The sequence below is a fragment of the Pelophylax lessonae genome, assembly GCF_965119305.1.
Source record: "Pelophylax lessonae genome assembly, chromosome: 7".
Lineage (NCBI taxonomy): Eukaryota > Metazoa > Chordata > Amphibia > Anura > Ranidae > Pelophylax > Pelophylax lessonae.
The window spans coordinates 108,415,579-108,437,680 of NC_138774.1; the positions used below are offsets into that span (position 1 = coordinate 108,415,579).

The 22,102-nt window shown below is 42.4% G+C and overlaps 1 protein-coding gene across 1 annotated transcript in view; it reads left to right on the forward strand.

The window, feature by feature from the left end:
• The first annotated feature begins 806 nt into the window (after positions 1 to 806).
• CYSLTR1 (cysteinyl leukotriene receptor 1) overlaps positions 807 to 22,102 on the forward strand; it is a 112,521-nt gene continuing 91,225 nt past the window's right edge. The window contains exon 1 of the mRNA XM_082262686.1: positions 807 to 1,045. The gene's annotated coding sequence lies outside the window, so the exon portion shown is untranslated. The remainder of the gene's footprint in view (positions 1,046 to 22,102) is intronic.

Sequence of the window (22,102 nt, forward strand, 5' to 3'; positions counted from 1 at the left end):
GGTCAGAGACATTCAAACTAGTGGCCTGCTGAAGATTTTTTTTTTGTAGGGATCTGGCAGTGCTCATCCTGTTCCTTCTTGCACAAAAGAGCAGATACTGGTCCTGCTGATGGGTTAAGGACCTTCTACAGCCCTGTCTAGCTCTCCTAGAGTAACTCTCTGTCTCTTGGAATCTCTTCCATGCTCTTGAGACTGTGCTGGGAGACACAACAAACCTCCTGGCAATGGCACGTATTGAAGTGTCATCCTGGAGGAGTTGGAATGCCTGTGCAACCTCTATAGGGTCCAGGTATCGCCTCATGCTATTAGTAGTGACACTGACCCTAGCCAAATGCAAAACTACTGAAAAACAGTCAGAAAAGATGAGTAGGGAAAATAAATGTCAGTGGTCTCCACCTGTAAAACCATTCATGTTTTGGAGGTCGTCTCAATGTTGCCCATCTAGCGCACCTATTCTTAATTTCATTAACACTAAAGCAGCTGGAACTGATTAACAACCCCCTCTGCTACTTAACTGACCAGATCAATATCCCAGGAGTTTATTTGACTTGATGCTATACTCTGGTTAAAAGTGTTCCTTTAATTTTTTTGAGCAGTGTAAAAAAAAAAAAACAGACTTGCTGAATGGATCACCAGATGAAAATAGAAAAAAGGCAAAAAAAGGACACTAAGCCATGACATCCAAGAACTGGCGATATAATTCATGTTTGCTTTTTGGTTTAAAACCACTTTATGTTTATCAGGTTACAGTGCCTCTGGGGGTTTTAGTAAGGCTGCTCATGAAAAGTAGAGATGCTATTGAAATATTGAGTGTAGAAGTTAGATCTGCAGTTTCTAGCCAGGAATTGTGTGTGTGTGTGTGTGTGTGTGTGCTCAGCGGGGTGGTGCACATAAAAGGCATGCTATTTATTCGCCAGAAGAGAAAAGCTCACATCTGCTGCTGAGCAGTGAGCACAGACATAACTTTATCGACTTGACTTCCACTTTTATCACTAAGAATAGTATGCGGTAAGCACTTCACAAGGAGGGGACGTTTTATGGGTGAGTCTGTAATATGAGTACTTTACCTAAACTGTGTATACATGTTATATTTTACAATATATGTTTTATGATGTATGGTCATTTTTTATGGAGCATACCTAAAAGCCTTTACATTTATAAATGCAAGTGTTTCCTTATTCAATAATCCTTATCCTTATATTAAAACACATTAAAATCGAATGTAGATGATAGGCAACAAGTAGTTAAATCTCTTAGTAGGTAATAGATTGACTTGTTTGCATAGCCCTAGGCTTAGTTATGAAATAGATAAATTCTTGAAGTTACAACACAGGTTGAGTATCGTTAATTTTAAATAGTTCTATACAATAACTTTCTACAATGTATTCCATGCCTGTTTTCCAAATTGTGTGCTAACACCTCGGACCAGCAACTTGGGAGACTGAAATAGGAAGTTAATGCCAAGCCAAGGTAGTTTTTAGGTGGTCTAAGCATGCAATCTGCAAAGTGTAGATTCCATTGTACAAAATGGAAAATGTATTAAAGAATGTGAGAAAATATAGTGTAAGAATTAATAGGACATGCCACCAGCTTAATATTCTTCTCAGATATTTCCAGCTTATCCAATCTGTTTTGTAAAGCCTCATCCAATTTTATGCATACATTGGATCTTGCACAATTGCAAAGATTTCTGTACAATTATATATAAATGTAATAGATTTTAAAATCACATTGTACCATGTTAAGACAAAGCAGAAGCACCATTTACCCCTGTAGAAGATTTACAAAACTATATCTAAACCACAATGTGCCGGATTTTTGGTACAGCTAATGGTACAGAACTCACTTTAGGCTTTAGATGCAGTTAAAGGGTTGACTGTTCTAAAAGTTGATTTAGACAGGAATTAGAAACAAGTCAAATACATTATGAGTTATGGCCGGAATACACGATAAGAAAATCGGCCGAAAATTTCCGTTCAGCGAACGATCAGCCGATATTCTACTCGTTAATGCCCAGCCATTAATGAGCGATATCGATATTGTGAACGGAAAACGCCGTTTGAAAAAAACGAAAAATTTTGTCGTCTCGTTTGCGAATGAACGATATTCTATACATTGGTGTTAAGGTCGTTCATTTGAAATCTGTAGAACATCATCACGCTGAACACTGTTTCGATGGTCGGTGGTCAACGGTCGGGCGATATTCGGCCCATGTATGTTGGCAACGTTTTCAACCGAAGAACACTTTTTCATAAGTCGGTGGTCGAATGATTGGGCGATATTCTACTCGTGTATTCCGGCCATAAAGATACTACTTGCTTTGATTTGCTTCTGAGTTGTTGCGACTTGCCTTGATGTAGCTGTCCTGCATCATGCCAGTTCTGAATTGTTTTAAGTTGCATTGAGTGGATTTCTCAATCACACTGACTTGAATAGGGAGGATAAAAAAACAGACACAACTAAGCCCATTTACAGAAGTTTTAAGGTGATGCAGAGGTGCAAAAAAAACTTTTTATATTAGATTGTAAGCTCCAAAGAGCAGGACCCTCCTAATCCTCTTGTATTGAATTGTACCTTTTGTTGCCATACTGACTCCCTTTATATTGTAAAGTGCTGCGCAAACTGTTGGTGCTATATAAATCCTGTTTATTATTATTATTAATAATAATAACTGTCAGAGTCCTGGGCAACAGTGCTTGAGAAGTACTAGCAGCCTGTTACATTATAACAATGTATAACGGGTAAAAGTTGGTATTTTGCCAAATCTGTGCAAGAGTATTTCTATCTGCACATCTTTTAAATAATAATTAATTGAGCGGATAAGGATTTGATATGAGCTATACAAGTGCAAGTCATGGCAAAGAAACTCTGTTGTTGTTGACTGATGGCTTGCAGGTTTTGCATCTGTTCATTTTCAAGGCACAGGAATGATGTTGTGTATATACTGAAACACTTTCTTCATCCAATATATGAGGTCATTGTGCTATTGTGTTGTGTACATTGTGTATATATATATATATATATATATATATATATATACATGGCCAGGCTTGGCAGAAGGCTGTCATAATATTACAATATAAACACATACGAACATATTCATGGTAGTGCATGTTATTATATGCATATACAGGATGCAGCAACTGGAAATTGCATTTGACCTTATTCTGCCTCTTAAAGTGAATGTAAACCCTCTCCTATACCCAGTGAAGTGACCAGCGTCAGATGATGCACAGAGATGAAACAAATCTCCCTACATGTTATTTGTATATCTGCTGTCTTCAGCTCTCCAGCTTTCGACACTGGTTAGAAAATGAACATCGCGTTAGAATTTTTTCTCCCTGTTCCAGCACTGGGTGTGGAGTCTTGGCATACACTGTGTGTGAGCTGATTGGAGGACCCCCCTCGTCTTTACATAGGCAGAGGAAGGAAGAAACATGGGGAGCTGTGAATAGACCAGCTCTCGGCTCATTTATCTCTATGCACCAACCCAGACACAAATTTCCAGCTGCTTTTATCTCCTGCATTGGAGAACTTTTCAGAAGTTATCATTGCTGATAACAGAGGAACAGAGCAGCAGAAAGACACAGGACTTAGGGCTTAGGAGAGAGATAGGTAAACACTACAGATATATGTGCCCAGGTCAAATTTTATGAATGGGGTTTACATCCACTTTATTCTACCTTACAGTAATATCAAATTACTTAAGCATCATCTAGTTCATAGTCAAGGCTGTCATTAAAGTTATGGACAATAAAATATTTTTTTATCTGTTAGTAAGGCCAGCCATAGTTGGAGCAAATGTATTTCCTGAAACCACAGACAGTGTTGACAGGGGAATCCCAGTAGCCGAATCATTGCAATCCCCTACCAGTTAGGGTGCGGGGCTAAGCTGTCACCGCCGGGAGAACACAGTGATTAATGCTAGCAGCTATAGGACCCGCTAGCAATAATTGAATGTAAAATTCAGCAGGCTGGTTTTACCCATGTTGATGGATTGATCAACTTGGGTACATTCAGCCTGTCCATACATGGTTCAAGTCGTTTGAACCGTCTATGAGCAGCTTAAGAGTAGCTGTGGACTTTCAGATTCCCTTTCTAACCTGGGGTACAAGTAATCTGTAATACAAGTAAGGGTCCTTTCACACGGGTGGTCCGTATGTCCGTTTTTCATCCCATTTTTTTGCGGATGAAAAACGGACATAATGCATGTCAATGGGATTGCGGATGTCATCCGCTGACAACCGATTTGCGTCCTTTCCGATCAGTTCCGTTTTTTGTAACGGAAGAGAACCCTAATTTTCTTCCGTTTAAAAAAAACGGAACTGACGCAAAAATGTATGTCAGCGGTGTCATCCGCTGACATCCGCAATCCCATTGACATACATTATCTCCATTTATCATCCGCAAACGGATGGGATGATATGCGAACATACGGACCGGATGACACAAGTGTCATCCGTGTCCGTAAAAATGAAAAAAAGTGCCAGAGCGGAGGAAAATATGGTCCGCTCTGTGTGAAAGGACCCTAAGGACAATTAAGGGAAGAGTGAGGATGTGATAAACTCTTCAATATTAAAAACATTTGGTATCAGACTTTGTTTTACAACTGTATACAATTAAAAAAAAAGTATATTTAAAGATAAACGTCAGGCAAACAGCTAACTATAGAAGTGAAATGCATACATGGGCTGTTTCTCCCCTCCCCAGTCTGAGCTATGCTGTACAGGGACTTAAAGAGGCTGATTAAAGATCAAATTCAGGTACAGACACTGCTTTCATTTAACCACTTACCACAAATCGACATAGACCTTCGTCGGCTGCAATAAGTGGTTGTACCGGGGTGATGCCTGTAGCTAGAGGCATCATCCCAGTACCATTTTTTAGAGCCGTCGGTCGGCTTTCAGGCAGTAATGACCGATGCGGCTCAATTGTTACCCAAGCGAGCGGGAGGGGACGCCCCCCACCGCCTTCTGCGGCTCTGCCCGGGTCTCCCGTGCCACTGTTTTCGGCATTTTGAATACATTGAAGTGCAGTGGAGTGGTCTAGGGTCTTTTAGACCCCCGATCCCTTCATAAAGAGTACCTGTCACTGCCTATTACTGTCACAGCAGTTTACATTGATTGTGACAGCAATAAAAGAGATTAGATTTTTTTCTTTTTTTTAAAAACCTAAAATTAAAAAAATGTATAAAATAAATAGGAAAAAAAAATGTTTAACCGCCCCGGTCGCCGTGAGCTTGCGCAAGAAAGAAAACAGAAGTTGCGCCCGCAAATTAAATCGCTGTTCAAACCAAACATGTGAGGTATTGCTGCGATCGCCAGAGCGAGTGCAATCATTTTAAAAAAGAGCTACTCTCTAACTCTAAACTGGTAACCGTTAAAAAAAATTTGAATCGTCGCCTATGGAGATTTTTATTGACGGGTGCGTGCAATTTTTAACCATAACATGTTGGGTATCTATTTACTCGACGGGACATCATCTTTCCCAATATACAAAAAAAATGGGCTAACTTTACTGTTTATTTTATTTTTTTTAAATGCAGCGAAATGTAATTTTTAAAAATGAATGGCTTTGAAAGGCCGCTGCGCAAATACAGCGTGACAAAAAATATTGCAATGACCGCCATTTTATTCTCCAGAGTCTTTGCTAAAAATAAATATATATATATATATATATATATATATATATATATATATATATATAATGTTTGGGGGTTCTAAGTAGTTTTCAAGTAGTAGCAAAAAAAAAAAAGATTTTAACTTGTAAACAACATGTGTCAAAAATGGGCTTGGTCCTTAAGTGGTTAAGAAATACATTTAGTAATATATTAATGATTACAAAGCTGTATTCATTTGTGTCTTTTATACCTTCTTTGAGTATAGCTTGAAAAGCTGTATATTATAACAAGTATTCCATTGCATACATAAATGCTCTGCCCAGCTTTATATGAGGAAAAACCTAAGGTACAGGTCCAAAGCACCGCAGCCTTTCGAGTTATTAAGATAGCACTCACATTTGTGATATTTTTCAGGTCTTTTGTTCCAATACATTTACAGTAAATCTAAACTCAGAAACGATATATAACAGAGCTTACCTGAAGTGGAACTTTGTTCGCCCAATCAGCATTTAATATTTTTAATCCTCATGCTGCTAGAATTAGTAAATATATAGGAAAGTATATAATATTTACTTGTTTTAAAAAATTTTTTTTTACATTTCTTCATTTACTTCCTGGTTTCCTGCCCAGGCAAATGATGTCATACATCCCAGGAGTCTTCAGGAGGGGAGCAGAGGAGGAGGGGTTTTCTCAGCTAAGCACACCCTTCCTGCATGCATACTAAGGGCAGGAAATAAATGCTACATTAATCATTTGCCCTTACTTAAGACAGCCAGAAATGCTAGGGCAGTGATGGTGAACCTTGGCACTCCAGATATTTTGGAACTACATTTCTCATTATGCTCAACTACACTGCAGAGTGCATGAGCAACATTGGAAATGTAGTTCCAAAACATCTGGGGTGCCAAGGTTCGCCATCACTGTGCTAGGGGGTGTTTTTCAAAGAGATTTCCCACCAAAATACAGCATGGAGACATGAATGGATGGAAGAGTTTACATTGAATATTAAAAATAAATTAAACAGCATTTTTGGTTTGTAGCGCTCAGATGCAGTGAAGATCCACTTTTCATCTTATCAAAATTAGGGATCAACCGATTATCGGCACCACTGATATATTGGGGGCCGATATGCACATTCCACGATATATTGGAATCGGCCCCTGAGGTTGACGATATTGCTGATATTTCGGGAAAGTTCTGTACCGGAGTGATGCCTGAGGCTAGAGACATCGCCCCAGTAGCGGCATCCGTAGCCGACGGTCGGCTGTCTTGTAATGACAAACAATGCGGCTGAGAAGCCGCTCGGCTGTCAATACAAGGAGCGGGAGGGGACGTACCTGCCCCCCCTCCCGCCACCTTCCGTGGCTTGCCTGGGTCTCCCGTCCCACCGGGAGACCCGGGCATCTTACCTGCACGGCCGCCGAACAGAAGACCCTATCAAAGCCACATTCGGCTCTGATTGGGTCTCCATGTAAAAAATTCATAAGTGTTGACATCACTTCCGGGCGTTTTGAATGCTTTTCAGTGCCGAGGAGGGGTTTGGGGTCTTTTAGACCCCTAGATCCCTCCACAAGGAGTACCTGGTAAAAAAATAAAAATAAAATAAAAATAAAAAAATTTTTACATGTCCGAAAATATCGTCCGATACCGATATCCGATGACCAAAATATCGGTATCGGCATTAAAAATAACGATATCGGTCGATCACTAATCAAAATCCTTGTTAGCGTATAAATAAAAGTTAGGTGGAGCAACAGTGGTGGGAAGACACTCATAACTTGTTATAAAAACCATCGACCCAGAGATTGAAATTTCAGTTATGTTATTATTATTTTTAAAAATCATTATATTAAAATAGTGTTAGGCCACTTAGCTTTTCAGAGCTTTGTTATCTGGCAAAATGTGCGCTGTTGCTGCACTTCAATGTGCTTGGACCTGAACTATTATGTCAGTGAGAGTACAATCTTACCAGTGTTTAGAAATGCAATAATGAAGGGAATCATAAAAGTGGTGAATTCTTAATGAACTAATAGTGTGTGGTTTTTTTAATCGCTTTTTGTGTGATTCAGTAGTATTTGAATATAGCCAACCTAATAAACACATCAAGCTTCTGCGGAACAGTTTCAGTGATGAACTTACCTGAACCTATTATATATTATATATATATAACCTAAATATATGCATCTTCCAGTAGGTGAATGGTTTTGACTAATAAATTATCAGTATATTTAACTGGTGACTTGATGTAAGTCAAAATATGTGAAGATGTAGCTCAGTGTTCTACAGATGATTGAGATAGATAAATTGTTTTTAATTTTAAAATTCATGCAGCTTTGCTACGTATCCTCCAGATAATTTGGTCACTTTCCTCCAGAAAAGCATTAGAGTCCTTAACTCCTGGAATTATGCCATATGGCATGGTTCCATTTATCTGATCAATAATCCGCTTCAAAGCAATGCTAAGACAGCTGAAGTACTTTGAGCTGTTCAGCTCTTTACTAGCTAGCCACACAGCCCTGACCTATCCATCCATCTTGGAGCTGCTCTAAAACTACTCAGTGGCAGGATAGTATGGTGATGTCGAGTCCCTCTGAATAGCCTCTTTCACCACTTCTGGACCGGAAGATTTTCCACTTAATGACCAGGCCATTTTTTGCAATACGGCATTGCATTATTTTAAAGGACAATTGCGCGGTCACATGACATTGTACCCAAATAAAATTGATGTCCTTTTTTTCCCCACACATAAAGCTTTATTTTGGTGGCATTTGATCACCTGTGCGATTTTTATTTTTTGCGCTATAAGCAAAATTCTGAAAAAAAAAAAAAACAATATTTTTCACTTTCAACTATACAACATTCCCCAAAAAAATTAAAAATCAAATGTTTTCATCATTTTAGGCCAATTTGTATTCTGCTACATATTTTTGGTAAAAAAAAATCCCAATAAGCGTATTTTGATTGGTTTGCGCAAAAGTTATTGCGTCTACAAACTAGGGGAAAGATTTATGTCTTTTTTTTTTTTTTTACTAGTATTGGCGGTGATCAGCAATTTTTTAGCGGGACTGTGACATTGTGGCAGGCAGATCGGACCCCTAACTGACATTTTTGACACTTATGGGGGGGACCAGTGACATTACTACATTAATCAGTGCTAAAAATATGCACTGTTACAGTAATAATGACACTGGCAGGGAAGGGGAAGGCAGGGATCACCCAGGGACAAACAAAGAGTTAAATGTGAGCCCAGGGGGTGTTTTCTAACTGCGGGGGGGGGGGGGTTGGGCTTGTAATATCAACACAGAGACCTGTGTTCCTAAATAGCAGGAACACAGGAGCTCTGTGTTGATAGCAGAGAGAATAACGGTCTGCTGTGTTTACAACAGCAGACCACCGTTCTCTCTTCAGAGGGAGCATTAGTGGGTGCCCAGCGGCAATCGCGGCCCCATGCCTCGGCTTCCCCGCTGGCGAGTGGGTGCGCGCCCCCAGGATCACTGCCGCGATCCACCGTACAGGTACAGCGATTCGCAGGAACCTGCTGCCCTGCCGCCGTATAACTGTGGCGTCTGGTCGGCAAGTGGTTAAAGTGGTTCTAAAGCATTCTATTCATTAGGGCAAAAAACCTGCTGGATGCAGCCCCCCTTATACTTACCTGAGCTCTATCTCAATACAGTGATGTGCATGGCAACCATTGGCTTCTGCTGCTGTCAATCACAGCCAGTGAGCCAATGAGAGAGCATTTAGAATCATTTTAAACAAACATTGCCCTATATACAGCATATACAGCTGCAAGAAAAAGTATGTGAACCCTTTGGAATGATATGGATTTCTGCACAAATTGGTCACAAAATGTGATCGGATCATCATCATCTAAGTCACAGCAATAGACAATCACAGTCTGCTTAAACTAATAACACACAAAGAATGAAATGTTGCCATGTTTTTATTGAACACACCATGTAAACATTCACAGTTCAGGCGGAAAAAAGTATGTGAACCCTTAGATTTAATAACTGGTTGAACCTCCTTTTGCAGCATTAACTTCAACCAAACGTTTCCTGTAGTTGCAGATCAGACGTGCACAACGGTCAGGAGTAATTCTTGACCATTCCTCTTTACAGAACTGTTTCAGTTTAGCAATATTCTTAGGATGTCTGGTGTGAATCGCTTTTTTGAGGTCATGCCACAGCATCTCAATCGGGTTGAGGTCAGGACTCTGACTGGGCCACTTCAGAAGGCGTATTTTCTTCTGTTTAAGCTATTCTGTTGTTGATTTACTTCTATGCTTTGGGTCATTTTCCTGTTGCAGCACCCATCTTCTGTTGAGCTTCAGCTGGTAGACAGATGGCCTTAAGTTCTTCTGCAAAATGTCTTGATGAACTTGGGAATTCATTTTTCCTTCGATGATAGCACTCCGTCCAGGCCCTGACGCAGCAAAGCAGCCCCAAACCATGATGCCACCACCACCATACTTCACAGTTAGGATGAGGTTTTGATGTTGGTGTGCTGTGCCTCTTTTTTGCCACACATAAGTGTTGTGTGTTTCTTCCAAACAACTCAACTTTGGTTTCATCTGTCCACAGAAAATTTTGCCAGTACTGCTGTGTAACATCCAGGTGCTCTTGTGCAAACCTGCAGCAATGTTTTGTTTGGACAGCAGTGGCTTCCTCTGTGGTATCCTCCCATGAAATCCATTCTTGTTTAGTGTTTTACATATTTTAGATTCGCTAAGAGGGTTGTTAGCATTTGCCAACTTTACTTTTGCAAGTCTTTAGCTGACACTCTAGGATTCTTCTTCACCTCATTGAGCAGTCTGCGCTGTGCTCTTGCAGTCATCTTTACAGGATGGCCACTCCTAGGGAGAGTAGCAGCAGTGCTGAACTTTCTCCATTTATAGACAATTTGTCTTACCATGGACTGATGAACAGCAAGGCTTTTGGAGATACTTTTATAACCCTTTCCAGCTTTATGCAAGTCAACAATTCTTAATCGTAGGTCTTCTGAGAGCTCTTTTGTGTGAGGCATCATTCACATCAGGCAATGCTTCTTGTGAAAAGCAAACCCAGAACTGGTGTGTGTTTTTTATAGGGCAGGGCAGCTGTAACCAACACCTCCAATCTCTTCTCATTGATTGGACTCCAGTTGGCTGACATCTCACTCCAATTAGCTCTTGGAGATGTCATTAGTCTAGGGGTTCGCATACTTTTTCCACCTGCACTGTGAATGTTTACATGGTGTGTTCAATAAAAACATGGCAACATTTCATTCTTTGTGTGTTATTAGTTTAAGCAGACTGATTGTCTATTGTTGTGACTTAGATGATGATCAGATCACATTTTATGACCAATTTGTGCAGAAATCCATATCATTCCAAAGGGTTCACATACTTTTTCTTGCAGCTGTACTAACCTTCCTTATACTCCATCATCATTCAATTTGCAGGGAAGTGTAAGACAAAAAGCTGGTACTGTTGTGTATTTGGGAACATATGACTAACTGCCCCTCCTTCACTCCTTCAAGCGGAGTTCCAAACTGTATTAAAAAAAAATTAAAGTTACTGTAGCTGCTGACTCTTAATATAAGTACGCTTACCTGTCCAGGGAGCCCGCAATGTCAGCACCCGAAGCTGACCCTTTCCTTGGTTCCAGGTGCAGGCACCGGCATGCTTACTAAGGGAAACAGGAAGTGAAGCCTTGCGGCTACACAGCCTGTTTCCTACTGTGCATGCACGTGTCGGGCTGCGCTTTCTGAATGGTCCCGCTGTCTTCTGGGACCTGTGTGTATCTCCCAGAAGGCAGTGGGGGGTGGGGAGATGGGTCCGCAAATGACGTAGGTCACTGCAGCACCCCTACATGGAAGTGGGAGTGGGTACCTTTGTTTGACAGGTATCCACTCCCCCCTGAAAGTGCCAAAAGTGGCACCAGAGGGGAAGACGAAGCAGATAAGCGGAGCTTCCCCTTTTGGGTGGAACTCCGCTTTCAGGAATTAATATGAACCTGTTCCATTAGGAAAGCACAGATTCGCTTTCAGTTTGAAGAACTCTTTATGACTGGCCTCACTGTAATTGACGTGAGATTGAAGGCGTCATTCTGGTTTAAAATGTAAATTAGATACATTTTCAGTTTGGCGCCCAATTTTGAATGGTTTAGTGCCAATAAACATGCTCTTTAGTCATGGTTGTATCTTTGACTAATTGTGCAGTTGTCTCTGAGCATTGTGGGGCGGCTGGAGGTCTATTTTACGGGTCTAAAAAGTTTTTCTTAACGTGCCTTCAATGGACCTTGGACCCAATTTAACTCAAATTGTGTTTGATCTGTATTTTGTTTTTGTTATTAACCACTTAAGCCCCGGAGGAATTGGCTGCTAAAATACCAGGGGGTATTTTGCGATTCGGCACTGCGTGACTTTAACGGACAATTGCGTGGTCGTGCGACGCTGTACCTAAACGAATTTGACGTCCTTTTTTCCCACAAACAGAACTTTCTTTTGGTGGTATTTGATCACCTGTGCGATTTTTTGATCACGCGCTATAAACAAAAAAAAGAGCGTCAATTTTGCAAAAATAACAATATTTTTCACATTTTTTTATATGAAATTCCCCAAAAAAAAAAGTAAAAATCAAAATTTTTTAACATTTTCGGCTAATTTGTTTTATGCTACCTATGTTTGGTAAAAAAAATCGCAAAAAGCGTATTTTGATTGGTTGGCGCAAAAGTTATCGCGTTTACTAACAAAGGGAAAGATTTCTGTAATTTTTGTTGTTTTTTTTTTAACGCGTAATGGCGGCGATCTCCGATTTTTTGCGGTACTGCGAAATTGCGGCGGACAGATCGGACCCTTGACTGACATTTTTTACACTTTTGGGGTTACCAGTGACATTTCTACAGTAATCAGTGCTATACATATGCACTGTTACTGTAAAAATACACTGGCGGTGAAGGGGTTAACTTTATTTGAGTGAGAGGGGCTGTGTGTGTCCCTAGGGGCGTGATTCTAACTGTGATTGGCTGTGGCTTGAGGTGTAGGGACACTGATCAACGGTCCTACATAGTAGAACCGTATGATCAAGGTTTCTACACAGGGAGAACTGACAGGCAGCTTGTTTACACAAGCTGCCTGCCTTTCTCCCTCTCCCCCGCCGATTGCCGAGTGACCGGCGGATATCGGGTCCGCCAGTCACACGCGCGGGGGGGTCCATGACCGCGCGGGAGCGGGAGCGCGCCGGCGGCGGCGCGCGCTCGCTCCCCAGACCCTCCCAGGCTAGTGACATTTATATACGTCACTTTGCCTGTGAGGGGCCGACCGCCGCAGTATATTTACTTGCGGCGGTCGGCAAGTGGTTAAAAGACTTCTATGGTCATTAAATGCTATTTTTGTGCTAATTAGTTGGTATGGGGCACTGTAGACAGGTTTCAGAATGGCTTCTCTAAAGCCCCGTACACACGTACTGATCGTCGGCCGAACGATCGGCCGTCTTTTGTCCAGGGCTGTCGTGTCTGTTGAAAACTGCAAAAGACTGCACACGAATTTTGTCGGCCAACAACAGCCGACTGCAGAAGTGATGTCATGTGATGGTTAACTTTCCTTGTCTTTTTTCTTTTCTGAGCATGCCCAGTCTTGCTAATCTGCTGTCTGTCGGCCGAAATCTGTACTGACTGGCGAACAAGCGGCCGATCTGGTGACGGCCAACAAATATTTTAAAGTCTGCACGACAGATTCTGTTCGGCCGAAAATGCGCTGTCGGCTGTCGGAAGCATCATACTAACAAGCCTACAATCGGCCGATCGGTCGTCGGCCGAATATTTACGGCCGACAATCGGTACGTGTGTCTATTAAGTCTATGATAGTACAAAATCAGCTGAAGTTGGTGAAATGCAGGTCAACTGCACCTGCAATGAATTTGAAGTGATCTCAAACTAATATAAAAAAAGCACACTGAATTTGCCAAATAAACACAGACTCTGAAGGAGTGATGGTCGTGCAGCCTGGTAGACAGATCATTTTTACCACCCATCGCAGTTATACTCCAGCACTGCATCACATACATGTACGCAATTTTATATTTCCAACTAGGGGGCATGCTAGCGTGTGCCCGCCATCCCAGCCATGCTGCCATTCGCTGCAGCAAAGCCAATCAGCAGGTCCCACCCAATGATTTATGGCCAGGACCCACTGATCAACTAAGTGAATGACAGAAGAGGGCCCTGTGTAGGTAAACAACACAGGGCTCTCCACTTTTAGCAGTGATTTACCACTTTTTTCCTCCCTGTAAAAACTGGCACATTGCTTAGTAAAAACAGCACACACTACAGACAGTAAACATTCTTAGGCACATATTTAACCCCTAGATGTTATATTATTAGCGCTGCTCACTGTATTAGTGTCACTGGTGATGTCAGTGCCTGTTATTTACTCCCCCCCCCCGTTCCAGTTAGTGTCAGATTGTCAACCGCACTATCACAGTCCCATTATAAGTTGCTGATCTCCGCTATTGGTAGTATAAAAAAAATTCCAATATATATATATATACCATAGTTTGTAAAATCCATGACATGCCATGATCTGTTTTTTTTTTTTAAAGTGGGCTAACTTTTAAGACTGCAGTTGTGAGAACGAGTGCCCCAGCAATGTGGCAACACTGTGGTTACAGATGCCTTTTCTCCTTTGATAGCTGCACAGGACACACGGGCATACTTCCTCTGGAGTAGATGAGTGTATTTGAAACTTATTAGCTGATTCTAAAACACTGTGACTTAAAGGGTAACTCCATTTTCGTGGGGAAAAAAATAAAAAAATAAAAAAAAATAATATAGTGTATACATTTGCTACACAAGTCATATTGTTATTGCATGTTATCAAAAATGACCTTTCCTTTTTAATCTCCTGCGCTGTCATTTTCTGTAAAATGCAATTCATTATGGCTACCTGAAGGCATTCTGTACACAGATGGTGGACAGAACGCCCCCCCAGAAAAGTAATTTCCCACTTGTGTGATTGACTTACCGATTTTCCCAGAAGTCTACACTAAGATAAAAGTCAGATTTTGAGCATCCCCTGCAACAAAAATGTAATTTTGATGAGATATTCCCAAAGGGAAATAATGTCTAAAGGGATGCAGACCTTGCCACTTTCCTCATTAGAGCCCTGCAGGTGCAGCAGCTGTATGAGTGAGGAGGGAGCAAGGGATGGGGATGAGCCACCCCCTGCGTGTCTCTGGAATGGACACCCAGAGCTGGCTCTGGAGCAAGCCCACACGAGTTCCTCCATAGCAAGCAGTTTGCTATGGTGAGCACTCTTGGGGGGGAGAACCCAAAAAGAGGAGGATTTTTGCTGGTCTGTGTAAAACCATTACACAGAGCAGATGATAATAACATGTTTGTTATACTAATGCAAAAAATAGTGCATATACAATCATTTTAAATCTAAAGGTACTGTTTTAAGTGTATTTTTGTGTTATAGCTGCTTTATATGTCTTTAATTTAAGCATATTGAGCGTTATTAAATTGTGCAGCAATGTTGCTATATTTCTTAACCAGGAATTGTCATGAACCTTTACAGCTAAAGATGGGCTACATACTTGTGTTAAAAGGTATCCTGTGCTCTTTGTATTGCTTCCTTTGTGAGAAATTCCTGGTGAACCTCCTAGGCCCTCTGCTTTTCTATTTGAAACTGACCATGCTAGGCATGAGCATATCCTTCCTGGTATGGTCAATTTTCTGGATGGGCTTGAATAACAGACTAACTGTCCTCCAATGATCATACTTGAACTGACTAGGCAACACCAACCTCCGCCCCTCCCCTGGCATAACCATTCACTGGGAAGATCAGTATTCTGCTGTTTCTCCACCCCAACTCTTCAAGCCCCTTATGCAGCTAAGAACAGGGGTTATGTGATCACACATTAAAAAAGAAACAGAAAGGGGTATTTATCATGTTTATTTTTATTTTTAATAGGTTGTTTTGCAAAGTAAGGGTTTACAATACTATTATTTCAGTGAAGGGAAAACAATAATTTTTGATGATTGTGATAGGCAACTATTTTAAGATAATGAGCACTTCTGAACACAGAATCCTACTGAATAAATGAAATATAGAACTTTGGTATCATTGTAACTGGACTTTGTAAATCTCCCAGAGTTCTGCAGTTCATGAATTGCAATGCTAATTTGCTATTAGAATAACTCTTGAATCCCACTGCAAAGGTGGAAAGATGGTGGTTTCCCAACCTTGAATCCTCAACAACTTTTTTTAAAAAATAGGCGGACCTTGGGTGGAATGGCAAAGAGAGAAGATTTTATGTGGATAGCTTTGGACACTTTATTTAATCCAAATGCTAAAAGTTGTACTTTAGGACCCAACATTTGATCACTTTAGGTAAAAAAAAAATACTGAGGCAAAAAAAAAAAAAATCATTCACTGGCAATTATGCGGTCATGCAACACTGTACCCAAATGAAATTCATATCATTTTTTTTATACAAATAGAGCTTTCTTTTGGTGGTATTTGATCAACACTGTGTTTTTTCTTATTTAATTTTGAAAATAAAAAACATTATTTTTGCCTTCTGTTTTAAAACATATCTAATAAAAAAAAAATCAGATTTCTACACAAATTTAGGCCAAAATGCATTCTGCTACATGTCTATGGTACAAAAAAATCCCAATAAGTGTATATTGATCGGTTTGAGTGAAAGTTATAGCATCTGCAAATAGTTTTATATATATATATATATATATATATATATATATAAATATATATATATATATATATATATACTGGAATGTTCATTTATTATTTCTTTTTTTTTTAATACTAGTAATGTGATTAGTGACTTTAAGTGGGACTGTGATATCATTTAGGGGAAATCAAAGGGTTAACGGTGTGCATAACAATGTGTAATATATGCTGCTTTTACTAAGAGTTCCCCTCCTAAGAGAAATCACCCCACCCCATATGCACTTGGTGCTCCTTTGTTTGGCAAGTTCCTCCATTGTCACAATTAGAAAGTCTGTCCTTGAGCAATTTTATGCAGCTGCCACTGGGTTACATGAATGCAGACAGGAAGTGAATACAAAGAATCTAGAAGGGATCATTAGTGAAAAAAGGATAAAAAACAAAAAACAAAAACAAATAATAATAATAATAAATAGAAAAACATTATTTTCTAAATAAAAAATAAATAATTAAAATAAATAAATAAAAAAAAAAAAAAACATGGCTATTTTATATGCAGTGCTTAAGAAAATAAAACATTATCTGTTAGAGTTTATATCTGCTGTAAAATTCTCACTTACGTGTCTTGCACTTTGTTACTACTTCTCCTCTATTTTCTTTCTTCCCTCTTTGCTTGCTATCTTCCCCTATTCAAAAGAAGAAGCTTTATGAAGTAACACAGCATAGACAAGTGTAATTTTTTTACAGTTTCTGTATTATTTTTTATCACAATTATTATTTTGCTGTTATTTCCTGTTATTATAAAAATATCAGAGACATCGCACATGTACAGTAGTCCTTTACAAATATTTATGCTAAAAAACATGCATAGCTTCCATGCTAAATTAAGTGCATAAACACTAAAATAACTCTGTTGCTTAATAAATAAAAAAATATCTGAAAAAAAAAAGCCAACATGTAAAAACAGAAATAAAAATGTTGGAAGTCTGCTTCCCCTGCTGCAGGCTGTGGCTCCATACTTGGCCACAATAGCTCTGCAGAGACACAATAGTCATGTGGTGACCATTGTGAAGTCACAGCATGCAGCAGCAAGAAAGGTTGAGGAAATGCTGAGGATTATTTGGCTGATACAATGTAAAGCTTGACATCAATGACTGAGGGAGTGGTAAGTGTCATTTCTCTTACTTTACAGGATGTTTTTTTATTTTATTTATTTTTTTAGAGACAAGGTTACTTTAGGGGACATAGTATAATAATAGAAAGTGACTGCTGCAGGAATTCTTCAATTGTGGCTTTATAGTCCTTAAAATGAGTGAAACTGGCTTGATCACACACTCACTGGCGTAACGTAGGGGGTGCAAAATCCGGGGGGCGAATCCCGCGACCCCGCCAGTGTCACTAGTTAAGGGTGCCTTTTAATGGAACACTGAGACGACTTAAATTTAAAAATGGCGCCACCCGGCGCCAACATGTCACTGCGCATGCCCCGCCACCCGGTAATAGCCTAACATATACAAGCTTTCCCGAGCGGCGGCGGCGCCATTTTTTAATTTATGGTGCTCAGGAACAGGTGAGTGTGAGACTCCTTCAAAGCCGCACTACCTGCTATTATGCGGGGCTGCCAACATACTACAAAGGATGCAGTGCTGCGGGGATGGTACACCTGTACCATCCCCGCAGCACTGCATCTCCTGTATTATGCCCGCAGCCCTGCATTCTCCTGTACCATGCTCGCAGCCCTGCATTCTACTGCACTGTGCCTGCAGCCCTGCATTCTACTGCACCATGCCCACAGCCCTCCATTCTCTTGGACCATGCCCACAGCCCTGCATTCTCCTGTAAAATGCCCACAGCCCTGCATTCGCCTGTAAAATGCCCGCAGCCCTGCATTCTACTATACCATGCCCACAGCCCTGCATTCTCCTGCACCATACCTGCAGCCCTGCATTCTCCTGCACCATGCCCGCAGCCCTGCATTCTCCTGTACAATGCCCACAGCCCTGCATTCTAGTGCACCATGCCCGCAGCCCTGCATTCTCCTGTACAATGCCCGCAGCCCTGCATTCTCCTGTAAAATGCCCGCAGTCCTGCATTCTCCTGTAAAATGCCCACAGCCCTGCATTCTCCTGCACCATGCCCGCAGCCCTGCATTCTCCTGTACAATGCCCGCAGCCCTGCATTCTCCTGTACAATACCCGCAGCCCTGCATTCTCCTGTACAATGCCCGCAGCCCTGCATTCTCCTGTAAAATGCCTGCAGCCCTGTATTCTCCTGCACCATGCCCGCAGCCCTGCATTCTCCTGTACCATGCCTGCAGCCCTGCATTCTCCTGCACCATGTCTGCAGCCGGCATTCTCCTGTACCATGCCCGCAGTCCTGCATTTTCCTGTACCATGCCCCCAGCCCTGCACTCTCCTGTACAATGCCCGCAGCCCTGCATTCTCCTGTAAAATGCCCGCAGCCCTGCATTCTCCTGTAAAATGCCCGCAGCCCTGCATCCTCTTGTACCATACCCGCAGCCCTGCATTCTCCTGTACAATGCCCGCAGCCCTGAATTCTCCTGTACAATGCCTGCAGCCCTGCATTCTCCGGTACCATGCCCGCAGCCCTGCATTCTCCTGTACCATGCCCGCCGCCCTGCAGTCTCCGGTACCCGGCCCGCAGCCCTGCATTCCCCTGTACAATGCCTGCAGCCCTGCATTCTCCTGTAAAATGCCTGCAGCCCTGCATTCTCCTGTACCATGCCCGCAGCCCTGCATTCTCCTGTACAATGCCCGCAGCCCTGCATTCTCCTGTACAATGCCTGCAGCCCTGCAGTCTCCTGTACCATGCCCGCAGCCCTGCATTCTCCTGTACCATGCCCGCCGCCCTGCATTCTCCTGTACCCAGCCCGCAGCCTTGCATTTCCCTGTACAATTCCCGCAGCCCTGCATTCTCCTGTAAAATGCCTGCAGCCCTGCATTCCCCTGTACAATGCCCGCAGCCCTGCATTCTCCTGTAAAATGCCCGCAGCCCTCCATTCTCCTGCACCATGCTCGCAGCCCTGCATTCTCTTGTACAATGCCCGCAGGCCTGCATTCTCCTGTACAATGCTCACAGCCCTGCATTCTCCTGTGCCATGCCCGCAGCCCTGCATTCTCGTGTACCATGCCCGCAGCCCTGCATTCTCCTGTACCATGCCCGCAGCCCTGCATTCTCCTGTACCATACCCACAGCCCTGCATTCTTCTGTACAATGCCCGCAGCCCTGCATTCTCCTGTACCATGCCTGCAGCCCTGATTTCTTCTGTACCATGTCCGCAGCCCTGCATTCTCTTGTACCATGCCTGTAGCTCTGCATTCTCCTGTACCATTACCATGCCCACAGCCCTGCATTCTCCTGTACCATGCCTGCTGGGGGGGGGGGGGGGGCAGTGTAGGAGGGGTCGGTGTAGGGGGGTCAGTGTAGGTGTCAGTGATGGGGTCAGTGTAGGTGTCAATGAAGGGGTCAGTGTAGGTGTCAGGGAAGGGGGGTCAGTGTAGGTGTCAGTGTAGGGGGATCAGTGTAGGTGTCAGCGTAGGGGAGTCAGTGTAGGTGTCAGTGAAGGGGGGGTCAGTGTAGGTGTCAATGTGGGGGGGGGTCAGTGAAGGGGTCAGTGTAGGTGTCAATGTGGGGGGGTTAGTGAAGGGGTCAGTGTAGGTGTCAATGTAGGGGGGGTCAGTGTAAGTGTTCAGTGAAGGGGGGTGTTAGTGTAGGGCGGGTCAGTGTAGGGGGGTCAGTGTAAGGGGGGTCAGTGTGGGGGGTCAGTGTATAGGGGTAAGTGTAAGTTAGTGCAGGGAACAGGTAGGTCAGTGTCGTGGTCAGGGTAGTGGTCAGGTAGGTCTGTGTAGTGGTCAGGTAGGTTTGTGTAATTGTCAGTATAGTAATTAGGTAGGTCAGTGTAGTGATCAAGGTTGGTCAGTGTAGTGGTCAGGTAGGTCTGTGTAGTGGTGAGGTAGTTCAGTGTAGGTGTCAGTATAGTAATCAGGTAGGTTAGTGTAGGAATCAGGTAGGTCTCTGTAGTGGTCAGATAGGTCTCTGTAGGTGTCAGTATACTGATCAGGTAGGTTAGTGCAGGAAACAGGTAGGTCTGTTTAGTGGTCAGTGTAATAGTCAGGTAGGTTTGTGTAGTGGTCAGGTGGGTTTGTGTAGTGGTCAGGTAGGTCTGTGTAGTGGTCAGGTAGGTCAGTGTAGGTGTCAGTATAGAAATTAGGTAGGTCATTGTAGGGATCAGGTTGGTTAGTACAGGAATAAGGTAGGTCATTGTAGGTGTCTTTGTAGTGGCCAGGTAGGTTTGTGTAGTGGTCAGGTAGGTTTGTGTGGTGGTCAGGTAGGTCTGTGTAGGTGTCAGTATAGTAATCGCGTAGGTCAGTGTAGGAATAAGGTAGGTCTGTGTAGTGGTCAGCTAGGTCAGTGTAGGTGTCAGTGTAGTGGTCTGTGAAGTGGTCTAGTAGATTTTTGTAGGGGGCGCAAATTACTTACCTTGCCCTGGGCGCTGACAACCCATGCTACTCCACTGCACACAGACAGGAACACTGCACTAATGTATTTAGGGAATGACAAATTGGTGAAATGTATTTTCTTTAAAAAAGAAAAAATAAAATAAATATATATATATATATATTGTGAGGGATTAGCTCGGTGGTAGGCGTATGGGTGACCCCTTTGGGGGTGCGTTTTCACAGAGAGATAGCCGAGCAGAGGTTGAAAACAAGACTGATTTATTCATGCAATTTACTTCACATAATTGCAAGCGTCAAAACAGCCAAAATAAAATAAAAGACAAAATAAATCCTTGCCTCTGTGGGCGGCTACCTTCTCACGCTGGAACCTACCTAAGAAGTCTTCCCAACCTACTGTTGGGCCGACACTGCTGATCCTACAGCAGACACTCAAATGTCCATTTGTTTGCTTTTCACACAGCACAAACATTGTCCATTGAACATGTCCCTTTGTTTTCTTTCACACAGCACATGTTCATTTATAACAGGATCCTTTACTCTTCACACTCTTCACATGGAACACTTTGTCTTCTCACCTTTGAGACGTCTTCACTCGTGGTTACCCTCCTTAGCTTCACATCGCTGTAGGGGGTCTTCTCCCATGCTCACCAGCTTGTCGGGAGGCACACATCCGACTGTCCCCCTCTCCCAGCCCACACGGCGACAGGCGGCAGCAGTCCTTCTCCCATGCCCACACGGCGTCGGGAGGTACACGTATGTCTGTCCTCCTCTTCCCAGCTCACACAGCGACAGGAGGCAGCACTCAATAGATTTTCTCTGGACAAATTATAGAGTCCTTGATCTCCTCATTCTGAACAGCTGAATGGTTTTCAACTTCCTGCTGGCTCTCTCTGCAGCCAACACCCTATAGTATCAGTGAACTTTCAAAGCAGGTGGGAATGTGTCTCCTCTCAGTGACTACATTCCCAGATTTACCTGACTTCCTGTCACATACCCCCCCCTCTTGTTTCAACCCTAGGGTTGGGACACATATTTCCAGGCACGCATGTGTCAGGCACTGCTGACTCACTGATAAGCCTCCTATTATCCTCAAGCTTCCGGATGAAACTGTTTTGTCATCTTCATTGACAGATTTCTCATAACTGCCACACAGTTTGTCTCTCATCTCATATACACATTCTTCAACTGCATTTTTGGCATCATTTTGCTCCTTCTCGTTTCTGTCATCTTCATTGACAGCTTTCTCATAAATGTCAGACAGCTTGTCCCTCATAACCGTCTGTCCAATCCACCATGGAGGACCGTGATCCATAGGCAACTCAATTGG